Source organism: Ambystoma mexicanum, chromosome 11 (assembly GCF_040938575.1).
Source record: "Ambystoma mexicanum isolate Mex_15411 chromosome 11, UKY_AmexF1_1, whole genome shotgun sequence".
Classification (NCBI taxonomy): Eukaryota; Metazoa; Chordata; class Amphibia; order Caudata; family Ambystomatidae; genus Ambystoma; species Ambystoma mexicanum.
In genome coordinates this window covers 620,804,990-620,831,362 of record NC_090934.1, presented here as the reverse complement: position 1 = coordinate 620,831,362, position 26,373 = coordinate 620,804,990, and the positions used below count along the sequence as shown (strand labels likewise).

General features: G+C 44.3%; 1 protein-coding gene across 7 annotated transcripts in view; it reads right to left on the bottom strand.

The window, feature by feature from the left end:
• Positions 1 to 26,373, bottom strand: part of ANO5 (anoctamin 5) — a 652,338-nt gene that overhangs the window by 64,705 nt on the left and 561,260 nt on the right. The gene's annotated exons all lie outside the window — the stretch shown is intronic.

Here is a 26,373-nt window from a genome sequence, read left to right as displayed (position 1 = left end):
TTAAATAAAACAGCCAAAATCACATTCTCAATTCATACCCTTCGGTGTCATGGCAGACATCACATTAATCCCAAAAATATCTTTTGGAGACAGTGACCTCTTCAAGTTTCCACTACCAGGTTGTCAATTTACTACTTCAAAGATGACTAACTTCATTTGGGCCATTGTTTGATATGAAGTGCGAAGCAACAGAGGACTTCAACTATTTCAGTCTTCTGTCAGACTTGTGCTCTGTCCAGCATATTTTTGCTTTCTATGTTGTCATCCCCACATAGTAAACTCCACATATATATTGTATCCCATGCACAACATTCATTGAGGTACATGTAGGATAACACTCTACAACTATGGATTTGCCAGTAAAAGGATGTCTGATAGTCGGACCTTTAATGGTATTACAATGTTGACAATTCAAACATGAATGAGTTCCTTTCCTTTGTATTTGGGATACTTGAGTTGTCGGCTTTCACCAGCCAGTCTCTTAATGAAGTGTTGTTACCTTAAGCAAATAACGGAGTCTGGAAAAAGTTGAGCCGAAAGATTGTCATATTGTAAAATGCCAATTATTCCAGACCATTTTCTTAAACCATTCACTCTTATGAGACCAAGCAGAAACATGAACTAGTTGTATGATTTGGGGATTTTGTTTCAAACAATGTGGTCAGTTCAATATTGGCAACCTAATTCCCAATCTTAGTCAATTGCACAGTTTGAGATCCTCTTTGCCAGGAATTTATTTCTATATTTTCCAGAGCCAAGTTCTCATTAGATGGCACTATTCTTTTGATCTTCAAGTATCAACGAAGTGGTACATTCTTTTTAATCTGTTGAGGATGGAAACTAGAGGCATGAGGGTAATTATTTGTATCAGTCGGTTTTACAAACAAATGTAATTTCAATCGGGTAACCTGTACGTCTAAAAAGGGTATAGTGAAGTTATGACAGTTCAAAGCGAATTGCATGTGTGTGTGTACTGTGGTAATCTATCCAAAAATCTGTCTCAGTACCTCTCCATATTATGAAAATGTTATCATTGATGACATCACGTCATCACTTATGTCATTGATGGCATCATTAGTAGTGAACATTATAAGTGAACATGACAGAAAAAATTTTCAAATGAAAACAAATGCTAACATACACAAAAACATGAGTAAAAGGGATACACATGCTCCGTGTGGTCTTAATTTCACATCTACATCCTCATACTTCAAATGAATGTCACTTTTTATCCATCAGATCCTAACAGTCCTGAATCATATAGAAATAGATCAGTATCTCCTAATCCAAGAAATTCCAGTGCAGTTATTTGATTTAATCTCTATATCCTTACATGGACATATTTGGCATCAAAGTCACTTTCATTTCAACTACAAACTCAAACGATTTGTAAAGTAGTAAATTCCACCTTCAGAATATGTCAAAAGTAAGTCTAAGAAAATAGTTACAGGTTAAAAAAAGTCTGCACTATACTCCTTCAAAGCATGGGGAAGAAATTAAAAGAAGCTGGACACAGAATAACTGACTTTGCAAAATTCCACAGATGCACATTAAAGTAAAAGTGAGAGAACGGTTCAGCACATATCTTTGTTTTTTATATTGCAGCTGTCTGTTTCTCCAAGGAGAACAGAACCCAATACCAAGCAAAATGGTAATGGCTTGCTAAGATGTCAGGTAAAGGATGTTAGGAAGAATTTTCATAAATGTGCCAATTCCTCCCACCTTAGCGCCCTCCAGCTCTTTTGCTAAACTTTGGAACTTTGAACTTTTAATTGTTTGTTTTCTGTCTGTATTTTCTTTGGTTATGGAGTTTTAGACAACTGCATAGGCATCAGCTTTTCATACGTGTCACACAGAACCCTCAGTGCAGTGGCACAGGGAAACCTTTTCAGGCTTTCCCCAAGGTTTAAATAACATCTCTGGGATAAACTACTGTTTCCCAGAGTATATAAAGTGAAATTGACTTTACTAGTCTTTTTAAATTCCTAGACCCAGCACACCATATCGTACAATAGAGTGCTGGAGGGGTTACTTAGTATCCCCTGTGTCTAGATACTCATATAGAAGTCAAATGCTACCCTTTCTTCTCAAAATGGCTGGTGGCAGTGGTTTTACAACAAACTACCATGATTTTTCCTGGCTGTCAACACCAGTAGCATTAAATCGCGGGAGCCCTGTTTTTCAAGATGCGTCTGAGCCCCCTCTGTAAAAACAGGTCCCGGTCTTTTTTCAATGTTTCTTTGTGGAAAGGTCCTTCTAGCGTTTTGCTCTGCACACCAAACCAGGTTTAGTTCCTTTGTTCATTTGCCTGCCGGGCTTTAGGACTGAAGACCACCTCTGGCACCCCAGTGTCTGTGGTGGGCAGGAAGTGAATGAGGTGCCCGAAACTCACTGTGCTTAGTCTCCTTGGAGACCCCAAATGCACTCTGGCGTGATTGGCTGGCTAACTGTCCGGCAAGGACAGCCACGCTGCTGGGTGAATGGCAGCTATGCTGGAATTATTGGGAAGAAACTGGATAAAAGGCGAGTCTCTTGGCTTGGAACGCAGTTGACCACTGGAACGAAAGGGATTTATGTGATCATTGTCGCCGATAACTGCGACGGCCGAAATGCCAACACCAGTTACGGTGCGGCACAGCGCAGTGATCATATAGGGTGGTCGGTCAAAAGGCCGGAAAAAAAATCTCGAATAACAAAAATCCTGAAAAAAAAGGCTGAAAAAAATAGACATTTTTTTTTTATATATGTATTTTTTGGGTCAGGTAAGTAAAAAAAAAAGTGTTAAAATAAAAAAAAATAGAAAAAAGGGCGGTTGGGGGTGGAACCCCCCCATTTCGAAAATAAAACGTCATAAAAAAAAATTCGATATTTTTTTTTCGGCCTTTTTTTCGAGATTTTTTTTTTCTAGATTTATTAATTCGGTATTATGACCATAAACCATCAAATAGATCACTGTGCCCGCTTCCCCGGCCTGCTTTTCCCTTCACACCACCCACCCCCAACTTAGCTTTTACGGCGGTACACTTCTGTGTGCCGCCTGCACCCTTCTATCCCTGTGGTGTCAGCTCCTCCCACTAACGTGGGTTAGAGCTGACGCTGCAGGGTGCTTTTCTTTTTTTCTTTCGTGTTCCTTGCTTACCAAAATAGTATATGGGGGACACCACCGCAACCCCCAGCTCCCGTTATGACACCCAAGCAGAGCGGGGGACACGCCTGCTGTGCTTGGGCACAGTAAATGTCACCCTCATTTTGTGCACCCCCAAAGTCGCAGTAACTGCGGGGGTGCACAAATGAGGGTGACATTTTTGTACGATTCCAAACGAAAGAACCAAAGATGAGCTTGAAGAGGTCGGTTGCTGCAACTCCTGGACCGTAGGTTTGCCCGGTGAAGCCCTGCTGCAGATCTGAATCGCTAAATTCATCTGGACAGAGAAGCCCTGCAAGGATGACTTCTCCCTTTGAGTTGGTGGGCCCAATCAACTCAACGCCAAGCCACCTGGATACCATTCTCAGAGCTGGTTGTATTTTCCTCAGAGTGCTGCAGGAAACCGAATAACCAGGGAGAGGGACACCAGATTGTGTGCTCGACTACAGCTACCTGAATTAAAGAGCTGCCAGTTGGCAGCTTTTTGACCAGTCCCAGTGCAGGAGTCACCCGACGTCCTCCCTCTTGTCCCGACGACTGAGGCGCAGGAACAGCGAGATCTGCAGAAACTGCCAGGAACAGAAGTCACCAGCTGCATCTTTTTCTTCATTTGTAAAGGTACTGTAAACTAAGATGGAGTACTTAGTTCTCACGGTGAAAGTGCTTGAAACTTTCCCAACTCACAGGCCTAATCAGCTTGTGAACGATCATATGTTTCTTCTTGCTACAAACTGTTCCTAAGAACTGCTCCAGAGACTTGTCTGTTTATCTACCAGAACTGTTTTATCCTATTCGAGACTTTAGCGCATTGACTTTGGCCTAGCCTATGGAAGTGAATTGTCTCTGGTGAACTCTAAATATCTGCACTGCCTAAGTAATAACTGTATTCTTTCTATGTTCTGATAACCTATGCCTTTCTGCTCCTCCTCCAAAGTATTCTGAATGCCTCAGTGTGTACAGTAATGAAGTATATTTGTGTGTGATTATATTGCCTCCTTCTTATGAATGTTTTATAACTGACAGTTAATTAAATTAATAAGTATTTAACAAAGAAACCTTTATTGTAAGAGTTTATTTGAACACCTGCGATTGTAGACTTCTGTCGAACATCATTACAGCTCACATTTCCTCTTGAGATAAGCCTAGCTAATCAGCTCTGCTACCAAAAACTGTGTAGTACAGACTTATAGCAAAGGTTGATTTTGCTTACACCTGTAGTTGTGTGTAGTGGTCCCAAAGGGTACTACATACAAACGTTGCCTAACAAAAGGACAATCTTGAGGAATTATAGTTACATGTTGGGGAGTATAGTTATTAGGACAGGGGAAGGCGATGCACTTATGGCCTCAAAAGCTCACCGACTCCCCAAAGAGAGTTCAATATTTTTTCTTAATATTCTGACAAATATTATTGACAAAGCAAGGCCATTCCCTAATAAATGTGTGCATACTATCTAGGTTAGGGTCTACTGATTGTTTACCCCTGTCTGAATGAGCAGGGCTGACCAAGCATAGAAGGTGAGTGCAAACCAATCAAGCATGATGTGTGTGTGTTCTCCCGAGATTTTATTTTAAATTATGGATTAAAATAGTGCATTTTATAGTACACTTTCTGTGCTAAATTGGGTACAAATCCACAAAGATTATAATCGCTTTGTAGGGTAGGACATGAATTAAGTCGATTAGATGCCAAGTCAACAACAATGCACAGGAGAATTTTCCAAAGCATTTTCAGAATGCCTTTACCCACTATATGCCAGTACTCTGCAAGTGCAAACATTTTCATACAGATTGCACCCACAAATGTCCATTCTGGTGCATCTATAAATGCCAAATGCATTATTCCCACATAAGAATCTACACGTGTTTGGTTTGCCCATAATGATACTGCAACAAAACATGTTCATGCTTGCAATGCCAATGTATACCAGTATCACCATGTAAGAACATACTCCCGTTGGCTTTTCCTTAATGGCAGTAAAAAAAAAAAAAAATTCAAGCCAAAGTAAAAAAACAAGTCCTTTATGTATGGCAACACACATTCCCCCACCCCTTATGACAACACCCGTGTTGTATTGTATTTGCCCCCTAATGCCAGTAAAATAGTCATGCCACAGTAAGAAAACATTGCCTTGTGGGCTTCACAAATACCCCCCCCCACCCTATGTAAGAACAGTCATTTTACTGGTGTTAATGTGAAAGGCAAAACGATGCCATGCCACAGGAGGAAAAATGTCATTCCCCTCCCCCAGTGTAAGAACACTCACCATGTAGGCTTTGCCCTTAAGGAGAGTACACAATTCCATGCCCAAGTAGTACTCGGGCAGTCCCATTGTAGTACCATCCCTACCCCAATCCCCTTCACATATTAATGCAAGTTCTGCTTTGCTCAAAAACTCCAGTAAAAATGACCTGCCACTATCAAAGAATTGTCATGCTCCAAAGCACATCCCCCAGGCCTCAGCCTTGCAGGCACATGCATACACACAGATACACACACACAAACAGAGATATACACAGATATACATTCACATATACACACAGATCTACACAAACTCAGAGGACACCCATATGGGATACATTCTCATAATCGTATTTCTGATTATTTTATCTGCTTAGATTCCCATCTATGCATAGTCCGACATCTAGTGGTAGTCGCAAAGTATTACATCATTTGTTTTCGAAACTCGAAAAGGGACGTGTACTGGGCATGTCAGTAATGCTATCCCTAGTGTGACGTCCACTGTACCCATGGTCCTTCACATGTTGTGGTCCTTCAGATTGCTTTGTTACTGACATGACGTAGCATGAAGTGTAGCAGGAGTACAGATGTAATAAAGCAGATAAATAGCAATACAGCAAGAAGAGAAATCTATGCACCTTCTACTCCAAGAGGGGAGGAAGGGTGGGCACATGTGAATCTTTGAAACATGATTTCTTTTTTTTTTACAAATTCTGAAATGCAACCTCCTACTGGAGATGCATGGGAGGGGACCCAGAGCGGGGCGACATTGCTTTGGGGGGGTGGAGTCTCTGAGGAGGCCATGCCTCCACTCCTCGACCTTCTGCGGCCTGTTTAATAATGCTGAGGGGAGGACTGCCCTTGCGAGGACCCCAAGATGACGCTTGTCCACCCTGACTATAGCTAGCTCCTCTGAGAGTTTTGTCCTCAAAACCGCTGTGTGTTGAATGCGCCTCTTTGAGCAAAAAGCTTGTTAGTCACTCGTCTTTAGCCCTTTTGAGGTCGTCCACGATCGCTTTCCCAAATAAGACTTTCGGTTCAATTGGCATATTGGTAGGGTGGCTTGCGTTTCCAGCTTAAAGCTGGATTGTCTTAACCAGGCATTCAGTTTAATAAGAGTGCCCTCTGCTATTATACAAACTGCATTATCTGCAGCCTCTAGATTATTTTTTAAGATGCAGTTGGCCACCTGCTTATCCTCAGTCACTGTGTTAAAGAGTCATGATTTTAATGTCTCTGGAACAGTTTCAATTTTAATGGAGCATCTCATCCCATTTATGGCAGTTGTAACTAGCCAAGAGAGTGGTGGTGTTAGTGATTCTTGTCTGGTATGCAGCCGAGGAAGCAACTTTCCTGCCCAGTGTATAAATAGTGTTACTTTCCTTATCAGGAGGTGCCTCAGTAGAGGCTAAAGGCATGCCCGCCCTTTCTTGTGCTGGTAACAACAAGAGAGTCAGGCGGCTTTAGTTGACCCCTGATGTACAAGGGGTCAGAGGGTCCTGGCCTAAACATGTTCTCAATGCAGGGGTTACCTGCCCTCGTAAGGTTGGGGGAAGAGTAGCGAGGACGGAATGCGCCTCTGAATGGACTGCATTAGGGGTATGAATCAGGCCACAGAATATTTATCCCCAAGGATATCTTCTACAAAGTCCTTATCTACCTGGGACTCTTGTGTATCTGTAAAGTAGTTGATTATCTACAGGGGAGTCAGCCACAAGTTGGTCAAGATGGTTGGGGGATTGTATGACGTAGACGCCATCATTATCATAACTGCACTAGTCAGGATCATATTGGTCCCCTTGTGAACCATGATCTTGAGAGCACAACGTGTCAATATAGTAGAGATCCTGAGAAGTGTCCTGTGTGATGCTGGGCTGGAGTGTGTCTAACCTTGGTCTTTTGTCAATAGGTTGATCCTTAGCTGCCTCCCCTTTTGAGGGCTCTAAGGTTGGAGAGTTGATCACAGTGGCGTTCAAAGAAGTCTACAAAGCATGACATTCTTTGCATTAATTGGGCAATTTCTTTTTCATTTTTCAGGGGTCCAGTGGGTGGAACTAGGGAAACCTGAGAGAACAGGATTAGGGGTACTATCTGATGTAGAGGGTTGTTTATGCTGCACAGCCCCTGAAAGGGGGGGGGGAAGAGAGAGAGAGAGAGAGAGAGAGAGAGAGAGAGAGAGAGAGAGAGAGAGAGAGAGAGAGAGAGCGAGCTTCGGAAGATAAGGGCATCAAAGATTTTGATATTTTTGGCACCTTGGACTTCAGAAGTCTGTCTGGGACATGTTTTTTAATGTGCTCTTTTAATCTCAAGGTAGTGGAGGGGGCTGTCAAAGCGTGTTTAGATGCGCATTCTCTGGCACCTGAATGTTCGATTTATCTGCAGTGTCAGAAACAAATGTTGATGTCTGTTTTGGGAGCCTGCCTTGTGGCGAACGAGGGTGCGATGGCCCAGAGAACAGGGACAACTTAGTGGACCTTCCCTTCGATACCACATGCGCCACAACGGTCGACGGCATGGTCAACTGTCGGCAGTGGGGGACATGCTTTGTGTGGCATGCAGTCTGGGTGCCTGAGCTGCCGGGTGTCATCGGCTCCATAGCAGGACCGGCAGTCTGCCTGATGGAGTCAGGGGTTCGTACTCTGGAAACTGTCTGGTCCTGATCGCCCTCAGCATCGCTTAGGACACCGACATAGATGGAAGCTCCATCCAGGCCATAGCAGCACACCATTCACACTGTTTTCTTGTATATGTGTGCACTTACACACACCCATGCATGCCTTCATATATACATGCAATCCTTCCAGAAACCACACAAGCATACTGTGACGAATCCCAGGATGTTGTCACTGCTTCCATGGGGGGTGGAGGGGGGGGAGAATCATTTCCCATTAGGCAAGCGAGGTGAGGCCACTATCCGATAGTCCGCATGGGGGTTGTAGTCAGCAGGCGGATCAAATGGAGAGGGGAAACCCCCTATGGGATGACACTGTAAAGAAACGCTGTATAAATCCCTTACAGCACAACCTTCCTCACCCTGTTACCTTGCACAGGACGACATAATCCCACACACTTCCATGTATGTCTGCAAAATAAACTGTCACTTTCCCAAGAAGCACTGAGGGGAGCATGGAGTACAAGGATGACTATATTATTAGGACTAAGAAGAAGTGTGGAGTAATGTGGAATAATCCACGGAACCAGTACAAACACACTAGTCAATTTGTGTCAAGCAAATCAAAACGGAACATAAAAAGGAAAGAAGGACTTGATGAGAGAAGCCTTCCCAGGAGGAAGTGAGAGATTCAAATACTGGCAGCAGAAGAGGAGACAGGACACTGATGATAGAAGGAACAGGACACTTGCCCGCTAGTAGAGGTGTTGCTGAGGCATCCATCGCAGACGAACACAGAGAGGAGCAGAAGCCTGAGCCTCAACCAGACGGGCAGCCTGGAGCACATGACTAAGCCTTGATGTTCAGATTAGAGGCTAGGAGTCAGCACAGAGCTTCTGGGGTCCATGGAAGCCACAGAAGGATGCAGAGAAGGCCCAAAGCACCCACAAACGACTGACGACTACCAGTAGTAAACTCACCAGAGATGTCAGGGAGAACCAGAGAGTTGACAGAACAGCTAAAAGAAGGGAGAAACAAAAAGGCAAGTCTAGGGCCTACAGCCACAAACCTAATCTGGCCTCCAAAAACAATCTTCATAGTCACAGTACCTGGCAGGATAGTGTACCAGACTGGCTGTGACCAACAAAAAAGTAGTAGTAGTAAAGCAAGAAGACCACCATAAAAAACAGAAAAGGTGAGTCTGGGATTCGCATCCATATGAAGCGAGCCAAAGCAATCTTCTTAGTCACAGTACCTGGCAGGATAGTATACCAGGTTGGCAGTGACCAACAAAGTAGTAGTAAAATGAGAAAACCACAATTAAAAGCACAGCAAAGTCAAAAGCCTGGTACTCTCTCACATATTAAGAGAGCCAAAGCACTCTTCATAGTTGCAGTACCTGGCAGGATGGTGTACCAGGCTGGCTGTGAAACCAATGAGAAGACGAGAGAAATCTTCACAGTCACAGTTTCTGGGAGAAACAAGAGCAAGATGGACTGAAATATACTGGGGAGAAACTAGGGAAAGGGAAGCATCCTCCATAGTCATTTGTGCATACAAGACAAAGGCAAGAAAAGGGAGATATTCCCTCAACATTTGGACGAGGCAGGAGAGGAAACCAAGGGAAAGGGAAGCAAATCCCCCCCCCCTGGTTTTGTCAAAATGTTTGGAACACTGAAAGAAGGAAGACCCTCATTGGACATTCAGAGGGCGAGACAACCTGGGGAGTAAGATTGTCCTTCCTTTTGAACTTTATTTGTTGCACTATTTTGGAACTTTGTTTTGGAAGCTAGAAAAGAACTTTGAGAGTAAAGAAGATCCCCTTTTCACATTATTTTAGTTCTTAGTATGAGCCCTGGAAATAGGATTTTTGACACAACAGTGGACGTATTTCTTAGAACACTCTTGAGGCAGGGAAAGCCCTCATAGTATTAGATATAGGAAGGTATTTCCCCAGCCTTCATTTATTTAATACAAATCTTTGATTACAATCATGCCAACTGTCTGTCAGTCTCCTTCTTACACACCCTTATAGTACACTAAGGAAACCAGTTATTTTTTCCTCACCTGCTGTGTTTCCTACAGATTTACTGCCACATCCTCCGGTGCTCCATAGGTTTCCGAATGACATGCTCCATGCAGACAAGAACCCGGAAGCAGGGTGAGCCTCCTTGTTCCTGACATGCACAGAGTGCGAATCCAAGTAGTGAACACCGCTGTGTATTCTGCAGAGTGAAATTTGTAAATGCCCAAACCGTGCTGTTCGCTGAGTGGGCATTTAAAGATTGTGGGGGTGGCCAGACAATCTCAGCCCCAAACCTGTCTATGGGCCTCATCATGACCTCGGCGGTAGCGGTAGCGCTATTAGCGCAGGGGCTATTAGCGCGACCGCCATAGCCCCCGGTGCTAATAGCGCGGGATCAGGAGTCGGGCGGACTTGGGAGTCCCCATTCCCCATTGAGCCCATTCGGGAATGCCCCATTCCCCATTGGGCCCAATGGGTAAATTAAATTTCGCACTCATACCGCCGGCGGATTTCCCGCCGGCGGTATTAGCACGAATTCTCGGCGGATTTCACACCAGTTCAGAGCTGGTTTGAAATCCGCCGAAGCCCTGATCCGGCGGACCCTTAAATCCGGCAGTAATAGCGCTACCGCCGGATTTAAGGCTTACCGCCGAGGTCGTGATGAGGCCCTATGTCTCCAACCTACTCTACTTTCTGGTTATGTGACAAGGCAAGGCCATTTTGCCAAGAGAGGATGAGAGCCCCTCTCAAATAATGGGGGAGGTCTAGGGGGATCTCCAAGGTCACTCCTAACCCCAAATAGGACAGTATCAGCAGAGAAAGCTCCAATTCCTGTTGCCCCCATTGGTGTCTAAATGCTTTTGGTGCAGACCAAATATTGTTCATTCTCACCAGTCTTTTAATTAATCACAGGAACCGTATGCTATCAGAGGAGGACCCAAAACAGCCCAGAAAGAGAAGCAGGAAAGAAAAGTGATCAGAGGCGAGCATTGTACAGGGCACCAAAACCAATGAGGAGAGCGCACTACTACCTTTCCAAAACAGCAATATCACTGCAAACTTTGCACATCTTCTCCCCTCCCCCACCAGAGTGAGCTTGCACAATTCCCAAATTGCCACCTACACCAGCGGGTACCTTAACAGTACCCCACCCCTGCCCCTAAGACTTATCAGGAGAGCCCTATGAACAGAGCCCAGCAACCCAAGCATGAATATTGCTTCTCACCGGAACCAGACTCAGTATGCGGTAAACAGGCATGGATAAAGTGGCTGGGGCTTAACCTGCCACTCTTCAAACTTTTCACCACTCATTCATGTTCTGGGTGGAAAAGACAGGGTCACAATGGCCGGGGGTGGGTGGTCCAATCTCAGCAGAGAGATTAGAATTTAAGTAGGGACCAGGTATCGGGAAGGGTGGGTACTTGGTTGTGGTCAGTAGTTGTGGAGGTGTAGCAAGAGACCAGCCAGAGGAAAGAGGAAATGGTGGCATGTGGAGGAGATATGTGGAGAAGGTGAGGTATTGGCATAGGAGTGAAAGTGGTTCTGCAGTTTTATTGTGCATGTTTGTGTGATGAGTGAGATGTAATATAGGGAGTGAATGTGCAGTGAAAGAAGGGTGTATGAGTATTTTTGAAGGTGGAGTAGTAGGGGAAGGAGGAGAGTAGTGCTGGGAGGCAGAGAGTAGTGGGAAGGAGGGTGTCATTGTAAAGAAAAGGAGTAGGGTAGTAGACTGGGAGGAGAGGTAACACAGGGTGGAGGTGATGGCTTGATTTTGTGAAAGAGACCAAGGGACTCCGAGTTGAAGGTGACCAATGATGTGCTCTATGCTATTCCATCTTCAGTAGCCAAACGAGTAGCCTCAGATATCGCTCCATTTGTTACAAGGTTTGTAAACAAATCCTCATCAGGCACAGTACCCTGAATTCTGAAGAAATCTGTAGTCATCCCACTGTTAATAAAAAACAATTTAGATCCTAAGAATCTTCAAAATTATAGGCAAGTGGCAGGATTGCTGTGGCTGGCAAAGAGTCTAGAAAAAATGGTGACATGCCAGCTGCAAGAACACGTGGACCGTGAAAACCTTGACTCGTTACAATCTGGCTTCCGACCAGGGTTCGGGACGGAAACTGTGTTGTTGACAGTATGGGATGACCTATTGAAGACGGCAGATCGGGGGGACATGTCCTTGCTGGTCATGTTGTACCTGTCTGCCGCATTCGATACGGTAGACCATGGGATCTTGTTGAAACGAATGAGGGAAGTAGGAAAAGTTTTGGATCAAGCCCTTCGCTGGTTTGAGTCTTTCTTGTTCAAAAGAGAACAAAGGGTCCGACTTGGAGATTTCCTGTTGGATTCTGTCTTACAAAAGTGTGGGGTCCCTCAGTGATCTTCACTCTCACCTTTGTTTTTTAACATATATGTGAAACTGCTTATGGACATACTGAGGAAACATAACATCAACTTTCATTCGTATGCAGATGATACTCCGGTGTTCCTAACGGTACAGAGATCTGAAGATATGTTTGCAATAGTGGAACAGTGCCTACAGGAGGTACAGGCCTGGATGTGTGCTAACCAATTGTTGCTGAATGCCAGCAAAACGGAAGTGTCATTATTTGCTTAAAGACATCATCTGCAACAGAATAAACATATATTGCCACCATGTTTCCTAGGGGCGCAGCTCAATTTTGCAAAGAAAATTAAAAACTTGGGCTGCGTGTGGGAAGACAATATGGGTTGTGCAGCGCAGATTAGAACAAAGGTGCAGTCAGCATTTTCCACACTGCGATCACAGAGACCCATTCTGCCATTTATTGCAAATGAGGATAGAGCAGTGGTTGTAGGGACACTTGTAAACGTGTGACTGGATTATGGTAACGCATTGTTGTCAGGAATACCAGCGTTTCAGCTGCGCAGATTACCGGTGGCCCAAAATGCTGCAGTTAGGTTAGTGTGCAAAGTATCAAAAAGTGCAACTACCACTAATTTGAGAAAATCCTTACACTGGCTAGCGGTGAAAGAGCAAACTGATTTTGAAACTCTGCCTGGTTTTTAAATGTGTAAATAAATTGGCGCCAGGTTATCTATCTGACAAGATTGAGAGCTATACTCCTAGCTGCCAGCTACGCTCAGGTGAGAAGAATTTACTCCAAGTTCTGTTGTCAAAAAAATGTGAGTAAAGGAGACTATAGATTTGGGGTCTATGGACCTAGATTATGGAATAAGCTCCCGGGATATATCGGAGAGGCTAAGACACCCATGACATTCCGTAAGGCGCTCAAAACCCATTTGTTCTGCTGAGATTTCCCATGGGAAATAGCTACAGGGGAAATTTACTTCTCATACCGGAGAAAGTCTTTCAAAAGGATAAAGTTTCCATCCGCACTCAAATACGATTTAGTTTGTCTGGTGCGCGATACAAATGATTAAAAAATTCAAAATTCAGAGGAAGAGGAGAGAAAAGGTGTGAGGAGTGGAGTCAGAGTTTAGAGAAAGAGTGAGAGAAGGAAGAAGCAATAGTGGGCATGGAAGATGACACATTTTACATAGAGACTGAAAGGTACTTCCCAATTCCCTATTGAACACTAACATCTGGAGAGATTAGGAAAAACCAGGATGGAGTTCAGAGATTTTCTTTTAGGGAACTGTCCATAGCCTACAAGAGCCACTTGACAGTGTGGTTACCGACCGGAAGCAGTAACTAACAACTTTAATAAAAACCTTTGAAGTCTCCCTGAGACTTAGAACCGTTTTCTGTGCCCTCTGTGATAGGGCTGTGCCTTCCAGAAAATTCGGTCCACTCCATCTTCTTCCTGGCATGCCCTGGTATTCCTCTCCCTGTGCATCACAATCACCTTACATCCAGCTACTCTACTCTCTCCAACCCCACCCACCCACCTCTTCTCTCTTGCAATGTATGTTCTTATTCTGACCACCGATGTCCCTCCTCCATGCTCTAAAACCTACCGCCATCTTCCAATGTTACTCCGTCCTACTTTTTCAAATGCTACTCTCTCCACTACTCTCCCCTTCACTGCTGTAGGATATATTGACCCACTCAGCTGCGCTTTCCCCACATCACAAAGCTGTCCCTGCGCTGAAACAGATAAATAGCTGTGCTGGTTCCTGTGAGTGCCATGGTCTCAAAACTGCATTTTGCAGCAACACAAAGGGGGCTGCACCATCCTGCCAAGCACACTTCAGGCAGGATGGAACACGGGGACGCACTGAAGGAGTGTGCCAGTGTGTTCTGAAACATAAATGGAATAAGGTGAAAAGGCAGCACTGCTTGGCTGCAAAACCCCAAAATTCCCCTTCAAGATGAAACTTTTTCAACCTTTAAAAATGCTGCTTTGACGGCAATTCCATCCTTTCTGGCTTAAACTACTGTGATTAAAAATGCCCTGCCACGCCCAGGATATTTCACTGTGCCTCAGCAAAACCAGGCACGATTCTGAATTGGCAAGCCCTGTCAAACCAACTCCAAAAAAAAAAAAAAAAAAATGAACCAGGAACATTCCATTTACTTACACGGGACACGTTCATTTTCTTTGCAAAAGTATCCAAAGCTTTTCAGAGACACACTAACTAGCTGAGCCATGTCTGTTTCAATGTATCTGTGCTTCAGACCAACTCCAGCATTCAAGAGAATAACTATAGCTGCAAGGCAATGTGTGAATCTGCTGGAGATGAAAAGTTGAATTTAAGAAGTAAGGCCAGCTGCACCACGTGTAAAAAATGGGCTTTTGCAAATTAAAGAAAAACAAATGCCTGTGTGTTGGAACAGTACACTGGTGAATGAAAGCCTACCAGTCTTAAGCAATGTGAAGGGGGTTGTTGCTGGTGAGACTATAGAACATGGGTTATTTGATGCAACCGGCTTGTTTTAATTCTGGATCGAAGATCAGAAAATAAAGGTTAAAACTATGGTGGCTGGAGTTGAAAAACTGTTTTTTTGCCTGGATGGGTGGCACCAAAAGGAGGGCTCTCTGAGCAGATACTAACAACCACCTGATAATTACAGGGTTGAACAGACTTTCGTCTCTGCTGGGACCCTGACAATGAAGTTCCCAGGGAAGGAAGGCTGAGGTGTGAAGAGGCTAGACAACCTTCAATTAAGCTGAGAAACCCCCACCTTACTTTGAAGGAAATTACTGTTTGTGGCAGCTGAAATGGTCCAGGGCAAGATAAAGGACCGCCATTTACTTCTAAAGACTATCTCAGAAATAAACTTTAAAGACGTTTAGGTCTGCAGCAAGAATTAGTAAAAATGTAAAAAGTTTGCAGTTTTAAATATAATTTATGGGCTTTCTTTTAAGACTTGGTAGAATTCATTGACACATTGGGAACAGAGAAAAGAGAATATGGCAGATTACGAGAAAAACCTGTATGTTGCCAAGGCAAATTTTTGTACATGCATACCTTATGATAATCCACACCCATGTATAAAGTTCTAGAATTTTGAGTAATATAAATCTCATTGAAAATCGTGAAAAACTGGTAGAAGGATGAAACAAGGTCCCACGTACTGGAGGATTGGACCGATATATGCTGCACAAAATATGTAACTTGTGCATATAATTTGCTAAGAGATTGCAATGGTATAAATGTATAGGAGTTTTTGGACATTGTAAAACTCACATCATAAATCTGACATCATTCCCTTGGAAATCCAAACAGCTGAGAGCAAGGCGGAGACTAGCACCGTTGTCCAATCTTGTTGTTAGGGGTGCGTTTACTTAAGCTTGCCCCAGTTATATACTGTGATGTCGTCAATAGGCATTATAAATAAGAGTCACTGACAAGACTCTGGACACACACCCACAGACACTCTTCCTGATTCTCCTACGCCGGCGTCCGGTTCCTGTTCCATCCATCCAGAATCCAGATCCGAACTACAAGGCCAAAACATTGCTGACCCAACTCCACGGCACACTGCAAACCCAAGCATTGCTGATCCTGCCCCCTGCAAGACCTAAATTCTGAAAACCACTAAAATTCCCAAATAACCAAAGCGAGAAGTGGTGGTATTTTTGTGGGAAATCTCCTGATACCAGCATGGCTTGTGGACCACCAACTGCTGCCCAATAACTGCATCCAGACGTACCTGTGCCATCCTGTAACCAGAACTATCCTTTGGCATCCAGTCCGTACCCGGCTGATCCTGCCCTGTTGATTTTGTCCAGCTGTCCTTTGTTAGAACAAATCTGTGTGGTGACCAGAACGCTGATGGTCCAAAAATCCTAAACTAAAGTGGACTGTGAGTATCAATAGAAACCCATAGAAATCCATAGTATACCTTGCCTTGCTTTGTCCTTAGTTCCCCTCTCCAAGCCATCCTATTCTGACCCTGATATCCTGTTAAAATTGTCAGCATTATCTGTGAAGCTGCCTTCAATTCCTAGTGTTAGCGCTGATTTTCTATTCATTTTTGTTTTGCATAGAACATAAGCCATTAGCGATTTGATTAAATAAATAAATTTTACCTGAAGGAAACGGGGTACACTACGTGAAGGGTTACAACTGCAGTATAACTGTAGAGATTCACGGGTGGCATACCTCTTTCTTAGCCATTAAATCTAGTTCAAGTAAAATTTGCAATCCATTTTAAAGCCGCTTTTCTGTTTTTCACTGCCCGATTTTTCCAAAAATGCACCTCATTATATCTTGCTTATCTCATTCAGTTTAACAGCTAGAGACCTAATTTCACTTCTATAATATACCTGTAATATATATTTATCTCCCTGCAATATTTCACCCGTTTTCCAAAGACACCGTTTTAGTAAATTTACACCGAAAAAGGAAATATTTGCAAAGTTTCCAACGTGTAATTTTGAATGCAAACTTTTAAAAATCTTCCACTCATTGTTCGAACTGTATGCTCTTGCTAATCCATTGCTTGTGATTGTTTGTACCTTATTGTTGCTTTAGTGGAGAATTGTATCTGCTTCAAGGTTTTTACACACATTCATTATTTTATTCATCCATTTCCGAGTGTCATTTGTAACACTGCAAGGGTTTCAAATCCGTTTTTCATTCTTATTTGGGGAGGGAAGGTCAGATTTGAATTCCGTTTTCAGCTTCTCATTCTGGATTACCTGCTGTTTCTTCATATCCGTTCAGAATTGATTATTTGTGGGTTGAGGGAGCATTGCAGGGGGAAATCATAACTTGAGTGCTAGCTTTCCTAAAATCAAAAATTGCTTCTATTCCCTGGTGTTTTGTATATGTGTTACTAGAAGGTTGAATTAAGTGCATTGCTTGTATTCTCATTGTTATTATCGGTTTATAGTCATTTTTTCGAAAAAATAATGTCAAAAAAGATTTTTTTTTAATACTTTTTTTTCGAAATGGGTGGTCCCAACCCCTCCTTTTTTACCCATTTATTTTTAATCCCAGACCCCAAAATAAATATAATTTAAAAAAACGGAATTCGACTTTTTTTTCTCGAAAAAATGACTGACCACCGTTATCATCACCACATTGGTGATTGCTGCCCCATCTTAACAATTGTATTATTTCATTTGAATTTTAAAATAAATAAATATTTCATTTTATCATCAACCAGCCTGGTTCATGGTCCATTGTGGCCCGAGGTATTTGAAAAGCAGGTGTGATATTAGTGGTGTACCATCTCAATATAAAAAATAAGCATTTCAGTTGTGCGCTGCATACTAGGCCGAAACCAAGGTGTGTGTCACCTGATTGAAATCCTTAACAAATTTGGGGGCTCATGCTGGGATTTGAGTTTGGTTATCACCCGTGACATTCTAACACAGCAGACAAACCAGCAGGGTAGTGATACTTTGCGTGATTGGAATACTGTTACACTTTACAAGCGCCTCCCAAAACAAATACTCTAAGCACCAAGCCTATCTATAAAAGTAAAATGAAATCAACCCTGAAATAATTAATAAAGAAAGAACATTTCCAAAATGGCTCCCCCAGTAGAGATCTATATGGCTAGGGAGCACCTTCTGCACAAGCTATTTGTCAGAGGTGAATGGCCAGAACAGAATGAAAATGTCTGGCTACAGGAAATCACACAACAGGTCACCGCCATGAACCTGGATAAATTGCAGGACAATGGCCTATTACACCAAGCTCTGAGTGAAATATATATGGCCCCAAAAATTAAAGAGGAGCAAATCAAAATTGCCAGAATCACGGCCTAGATGCATCTCCACATGGGAAAAGCATGTGGAAAACACAGCTCTGGCGCGCAATCAAATTAAAGTATTAAATAAAATCCAGACCGACCTAGATTTAGCAGAACAAAAATAACGGAAGAGCCAAGAACTGGATGTAGAATCTAGAAATTCTCATAAAATTAAAAGAAGATTTGGCTCTCCGGCAGCAAAACAATGCAGATCAAGAGGCCATATTAGACGCAGTAAGACTAGAGACTAGCCGGTCAAGTGGCACAGCGAGTAGAGCGCTCGCTTTGACATCAGTGCAGAGCCTGCAAATGCAGGTTCGAATCCTGGCAGCGCCAAACTCAGCGTTTCATCCTTCCGAGGTCGATAAATGAGCACCACACACCGTGGGTAATAATAAGCAGCGCTCAGATACCTGAGGGTTCGTAGCGCTATATAAATGTCAAATTATTATTATTATTATTAGAGTGTCAGGAAAAGGGTGACGCTCTAGAAGAGAGTCAACAGAAGCTGACGCAACCTATAATAAGGTCTGCACAGAGAAGGTAGTTAGCCTACAAGACCAGATAGAGAAACTGAAAAGGGAAAATAATAAATTAATTATGAGAGACATCCAATCTCAAGCAGAATTTGATCAGGAGAGCCAAAAATTAAATAATGCCAAGCAACAAAGGGATTACCTGGCTGAACAGAGACGCACCCTAAGCCAGGAGAGAGAGACCCTAGGTCAGGAAGTAAGCTAATTAAAAATAGAGTTACAGGGAAGTGAGTTAGCCCTCCAGAAACTAAATGACTCAAAACAGAGTATGGGAATCTACTGGAGCACGCCAGATGGGTAGAAGGTGCTCTGGAAGAGAACACAGAGACCAAAGATGCACAAATTTAGGAGGCGAGTCTCCTGCAACAGAAATGGTCTCATTATTCCCAAACCATGCAGGAAGCGCAGCGAGACAATGAGGCCCTCTGTGAAAAGAATGATGGGCTCCACAAACAAGTGGCAGCGAAGGAGCAGGTCATAGATGCCAGTAAATCCTTGATAGCTGAGCAAAAGGCTATGATCTTTGCTTATTATCAAGAAGTGGGGGCTGAGAAGGAGAAACTAGCAAGTTTGGAGAAAGCGGGTGCTAGATTTAATCCTAACTGGAGGGACCCTGAACAGGTAGAGGGACAAGGCAACCCCTGATCATAGAATAAGGACCTCTGTACTAAGGGACTCAAACCCCATTTCCCACTTTGTGCAATGCAGACTTCATGGCTGCCAGTTCATATGAGCCGGAAACCATGAGGCCATCACAATTCAATAGACCAAGCATGATGGAACTGACAGGTCAGCATCCCACAGGAAGTGATGGACAAGCGTCCCTGTCTAGATTCCCAAACATAAAAGGTGATGTCTCTGACAAGGAAGACTCCTGTAAGGGGAGGAAGACGGAATTAGATCCACAGAAATATTACTTTCCAAGGGGCGAGTTGGTCCAAATCAATGAAAAACATAATGAAATGAGGCCCAAAAAGAGCATCCTGAAGACCTCTACCCAATTAGGGCAGTGAGGGGAATACTCCGCCAAGCCTGGCAGGAGTCAGAAGACTACTCTCCTGTGCCCCACAGGAGCAGAGAAACAAGGCCCCACCATTCTGCGACCCCCTCAAGCTCACAGACGCCGGGAGAGCCTAAATGATCATGAGGGGACCTCAAGTAGTAGCGCCTCTGAGTCTGAGTACGAGTGGACTCGAGCAACTAAGCCAAAGAAGGCAAACAAACTCAAGCGAGTTATGACCAAAGACCCCATTAGGCAGATTAAGGCCCTTGGAAGTGTCATAACCCCTTACCATAAAAATGTAAAATATTCTGTTTGGGAATACTTGGAAAAACTGTATAGATTATATAAAAGGGACATTCTCCCCAGAGTGCTCCAGTTTCTTTGCTGGACTGGAGGACCAGAACCATTCAACATGGTCCACCTACAGGGTGGCCATCTTGAAACAATTTTCTGCCCACAGAAACCCCCAGGAGGCTCACAAAGCGGCCTATAATCTGCAGTGCGGGGAAGATCAGGCCCTATGAGAATTTGTGCAGGAGCTAAAACGCGCCTTTGCACAAACTACTAGGGCGGTGCGCACGGATAGCAGGGAGTTTGTTACCACCTTCTTTCATGCACTCCCCAAGTATATTATGACCCAGCTGGTGAGGGACCTCCACAAGAAAAGATCCCTGGACTGGGTCATAGAGAGGGCAACCCGCATTTATGAGGTCCAAAAACCTGTAGAAAATAAAAATCTGAACAAGAACCCCAAAACAGCCAGCACCCCTGCAGCTGCTAAGCTGGCGGAGGAGAAGGTTGCCCACATTTTAGACCTAGAGATGGGGGATGAGGGGGCAAAAAATATCCCTGCACGAAATCAGCAAAATCCAAGACCCAGAGGTACTTCAAGCCAATTACAACCAGGTGGCAGTCAGGGAGGTAATCCCACAAATGGGACTCCTAACTCCCCTGATTATATCAGTCCCCGATACAAGGGCAACCAACCAATCCTGGGGTGTGTATGGACTCCTCCAGCTGAAGGGGTGGGATCCAATCAGGTAAGTGCTACCCCAGGAAACTTCCCTCCTAACTTCCCTCAAGAGGGCAAGAATTCCCCAAATGCTGGGTTAATCTTTCCCCCATACCCACAAAACCCAAACCTGCAAGATAGCCCTCGTTTCATGCCCCCATTTCAGGAACCCAGGCAACATAATCCGGGAAAGGGGAGGCCAAGGGTGGAGGGTTAACAAAATCCACCATATCAGGGGTACTACGGGAGAAGGGACAGTTACCCTCCCTGTGATCCACAAAGGGTTGACCAGAGACCCCCGTACCAGCCGGAACTGGTGTCCCAACTGGAGCACCAGGTCCAGAACCTAACCCAGGATCTGGGTCGTATGTTCAGGGCTCAACAGAAACCTCAGATAAACATGGCGGCTCAGAACCCCACAAATCAAGGATCTGGCACCCCAGAACAATGACGGGGCGAGAACCCTGACAACTCACCGTTCCAGAGGAGGCGGCATGGGGGAAGGGGGTGTAAAGCCCCAGGGGAAGATTCCTTCCTTACTCATGAAAAGCCCCTGGACACCCAGGAACCAGAACAAAAATCTCCTGCCCCCGAAAATCTGCAACCCAAAGAAAAGAGGGTGGGTAGGAGAAATAAAGAACTCAAAAAGACCCATTTTGTGGAGGAAGTTGGAGTCCTTGGATTTGAAGGAGAAGAATCCTTATAGGATTCTGGGAAAAAGATCTCCTTCGGGGACGGGGGGACTCCTCCCAAAGAAAAATGGGTCCCAAGGGATTTAAATGAAGACTGGGTGGATGTGGGTACTGATTCAGAATCACCCATCATTGAACCCCAGAATGAGCATCCAGGAAACCCAATAGTAACAGAGGGATCCCAAACCGCACAAACCGATTCTGGTGACTGCCTCCATCTACAAGGGAGGAGGGGGCAACCCAGAATCAGAAAAAGAGGATTCCCAAACTTCCCAAAACAATTCTGGGGACTGCTTCCAAGAGGGCGGGGGGGGGGGTAGCCAAGAACCAGTGCAAGAGGATGCCCAAACGTCCAAATACATTTTTGGGGAATGCCTCCATAAGGAGGGGGGGGGCAGCTCCAAATTAGGAAAAAGGGGAGCCCGAAACTCCCCAAATAGCGGAATGTAAACATTTTTTCAGATCCCCAACCTCCAGCACAGAATTATGCCCAAACTACCCTGTTGTCGGAGTCCAAAATAAAGAAATTGACTACCCAGCTTGCCCAGAATACCGATTACGTTTGCCCATTGGAGGCGAAAGAAAGTAGATTCTACGCTTCCGTCCAAGTGCAAGGGCAATGTGCAATTCCAGCACTGGTGGACACTAGATCCCAACCCACTCTTCTGTCAAAAAGGGCCTTTGAACAGCTAAATTCAGGAAGGGGGAGAGATACCAGATCCCTCTCACCCCTCTTCCTGGACAACTCCAGAACTTCGATGGGAATGAAATTCCTGTTGAGGGGACTGCAGAGCTGGAAATTAAAATAGGGCGACACAAGATGAAGCACCCGGTCATAGTCGTGGCCCCAGAGGGAACTCTTGGGAAATTACATCCTTCGTAGGTTGTGTCCCCTTATAGACTGTGTGAACAAGGTCCTCTGGACTAAGACTAACAGGCTAATAAAATTGAAACAGTGTGTCACCCATGTCAGTCTAAATGGCACATGCCACATGGTTGAACAAAAACCAGATCAAATAAAGTTTCATCTTCAAAATAATGAAATAGACGATGTTACAATAATTGTTGTGGGACAACAAACTGGTGATGGTAATTCCTCTCCATTCCTGAAAATCAACCTTCCTTCTAGTCTCAAGGGGCATTCCACACTGGAAGGAAATACTTTGAAATTCTATACCAATTCACAATCTTAAAATCCCAATTCTATAGCCAAAATTGATAACAAACCAGCATAAAGTGTAGCTGGCATTCAGAAGAAGGGCAAACAGCTCTTCTTCCCGATTCAGTTGAATGACGGGAAGGAGTCTGTCCTCGCCCGAGTTAACTTGAATAGCAAATAAAGCATCAGTGAAGTATTATTCAGGAAACTCCCAAAAGACCAGACCTTGCCCGCTGTGGAGTCAGTTTATCAATGGGTATGGGGCCTGGAAATTCCCTGTTCCAAACATCTTCTGCTTAGCAGTTGTATGATGAACATTTCTAAAGGTGACAAAGCATAGAACACAATTGTTGGGTCGTGCGAGGTGTTCCTTCCACCTTTTACGTGGGCAGTCACGTCTTCAACCAACTCGAGATTAATTTGGATCCCAGTTATTGCCAAGCCCGGTCCCAACTGGAGAATAACTCTCAGGGGCCTGGAAGTCCTGAAAGCCTTCCGGTCAGCCCCAGTGCTACCGTAGGAATTGAAGTTCAAAAATGGAGAAAAGGTCACCATTGGAGGCCTAGCCTACCGAATCTGCATCCCCAAAGGCAAATTGACAGAAGAGAAATGGGTCCATATTAATCAGCTAAAGTGTTGCCACCCTAGGCACATTTTGCAACACAACTTTTCCCAGAAGATTGTGAAGAATATAATGCAATGTTCATTATTTCACCCCATGATTTCCAACGTCTTAACGGAGATCGTCTTGAAATTTAGGTAGTCCCAAACCAATGAGTGAACCAAAAATTGACCATTGTATTTAGGGGCAAAGCCACGTGAGTGTATGTACTCCGTGAATAAGCCACTGTTCGACATAGTGGCCAAGTGCACAATGTAATTGTTTACGATAGCTGGTGTAAACCGGCGTTCTCATAGCAAATGGCCAAACGAAAGCGACACCCAGGACCAGAGCCAACCATCCGTTTCCCGCTGTGATTATAAGTTGTATAGAGCTACCCTGCATATAATAAGCCTTTGTCAGGCCAGCACTAAAAATGATGGAATTGAAGGTGCTAGCCTCTGCATTAGCAAGTTGACAGTAAGTATTCAAGGAGGACAACTGGAGTCTCGCCATACAAAAGAAAATTCCAAACTCAAGAAAGATGGTCTGGACTGGAGTATGAGTGGGGAGCCGAAGCAGACTCGAGGAAAACTTCCAATTTTGCCACTCTTTCTGTGTTACCTGATTGCCAAAGCACAGCTCTGTACATTAGAATAGGACTCATTTTAGCAACGTATAATTTCACCAGGATCCTAAGGGAGTAACTTCCTCCAATATAGTTAATCTTCCCCAAACACCCAATAGCTTGTGAGCACCTACGTTTAACATGGTCAAGATGACAATTGCCACGTAAGCCCCCAACAAAATGGATGTATTTATACTTGTTAACTTCATCAAGTCTGTTCCCCGAGAGGTGCCAAGGAATAGTGATCTTTTTATGGCTGGGTGGATGAAATACCATCATTTTAGTTTTCCCACAATCAATCACAAGTTCCAAGGAGTCCGAATATCTTTTCAGCAACTCCAAGGAGGCTTGCAGTCCAAATGGAGTGAGGTCCAGCAGAATTATATCATCCGTGTACCTAATCCATTGGAGGGGAAAATCACACAACTTAGGGGAATCGATAGAGTTGAACAAGGCATCACCCATATCTGCAAGACTACATTAAAACAGAAGGGGAACCAATTTACAACACAGTTTCAGACCACAAGACATGGGAACCCAAGAAGTGGTACAGCCCGATTGGTCCTGTCTGACTTTGACCTCGGTGCCAGAGAGGAGGGAGATGATCATGGATAGGCGTCCCGCAGGGATGTTGCAGGCTGAGAGTTTTGCACCAAAGCTTATTGCGATGGACTATAATCAAACGCGGTGTAAACAGTGCACTGGAGAATACACCAAGCCTGCTTGATGACAGTTTGTAGAGCAAGACAATTAGTCATCGTGCTCAGGCCCCTTTGGAAACTAGTTTGGTTGAGCTTTATGAGTTTTGCTGCCGCCCAAGCCCACAATTCATTAAGAAGCATATGGGAAAACGTTTTTGAGGCAGCATCGAGCATTGCTAGGAGTCGATAATTGCCCGGATCAATGTGATCTCCCTTCTTCCAAATGGGCACAATGCTGCTATCACACCATGAAGAGGCAATGCCCATAGCTTCACCAATCCAACAAAACAGACTGTCCTGTGAGATAGACCAGCAATCGGCATCTTTTTTAATGGCCGCACTGCAAATGCTGTCTGGTGCGGGAGCATGCAAGGACTTACTAATGATGATCTTGTGAGTATACTGCCATCTGCCCAGTGGAAAGGGTAGGAGACCAAGTATTCCTCCCTCCCAAAGTTTTTTCTACGTGCTCAACCCAAGCCGTTCCAGGCGCTCCAAGAAGGTCACAAACAGAGTGATGACTATCAACCACCTTCCAAAATTCACAATAATTATTGGTAAGAGCTAAGTTGACCAACTTCAGTCAACGTGAACACTCAGTATTGTACCAATGCTGCTTTAACCTCTTCTGAGAAAGACATTTGGCTTTATTTAGTCGAAGTGCATGCATGGGTGGTGTCAATTGCATTTCCACAATAAGGTGCAGTTCGATGCCCAATGCCTTCCTCTTGTCCACCAAGGATCCATCAGAGGGGTGTTGATGGGGAAACGATAAAATTGTAGGACTCTTAATGCTAGGGTTTCTCCTATGAAAGATGGCGGACACAAAGGCAGCTATCACCTCTCCAAAGTCCTTTATCACCACAAGAAAATGAACACTGGAGTAATCCAAGCCACCAATCCCCCAGCGTTAAACAAAGGAGGACAAGGCAATACAAAAATGTGCGGCTACCTCATCCAATCTGCGCTCATTCCAAGAAATGCGATTAAGGGTGGAGTTAATCCTAAAATCCCCAGAGGCCTTGAGATTAGTGGAATGCTCAACAAAGTTAATCGTCAACACAAGAGGCAGGTGATCACTCTCTAATCAAGCAGTGGCCATTAACCACGAAGCCATAATCAAAGATGCTACTGGATTTAGTGCCAAAACAAGTGCATTTCGGGATCACCCCTGCAGCCCCCGCAGTCTTTTTTTTTTACCTACCTAAAATGCATGCCACCACTTTTGGTGTGCGAACATTTGGTGGCATGCATTTACTACCTTTTTGTATAGGTCGGAACTTTCTGTGCAGTAATTTCTACCTACTACTATTTGGGGGTGGGGGGCAATCCAAAGGAAAAGCACTGTTAATCATGGAAAAACCAAAGCAGTATAATAGAGTTGCCCACTCCAAGCCCTGCTTACTAAAGTGAGAGAGCAAATTCTCCTCCACACAGGTAGACAATGGACCCCCCCCTGCATCAGCCAAGTTCAAAGAAACAGGAATCTGAGAGTGAGCGCGAGTACTCCAGCTAATGAACTGGGCAGTACTCAATGGATCCGAAGCTAAAGGCTTGCAGTCCCCCTTTGTGCGGTCAACCTGGTCGGCCATTCCCAATGGCTCTCTTCCCCCGACGAACCCACCCCCAGTCCCTGCTCCAGAAGGCAAACTAGGGGACAAGGAAAGAAAACGACTGGGGGTGGGGGCGATGAAAGGGCCCTATTCAGCTCCACTAGCTGCTATCTTCTACCATATAGGAAATCAATTAGTGTGCACCCATATCCCAACCGATTTAAAGGGTCGGAGTGCTCTAAAATATATGGTTTCCCTAAAGTGAAAACAACTAAAGATGTAGCTTTCGTTGAGTGCTCACAAAGGT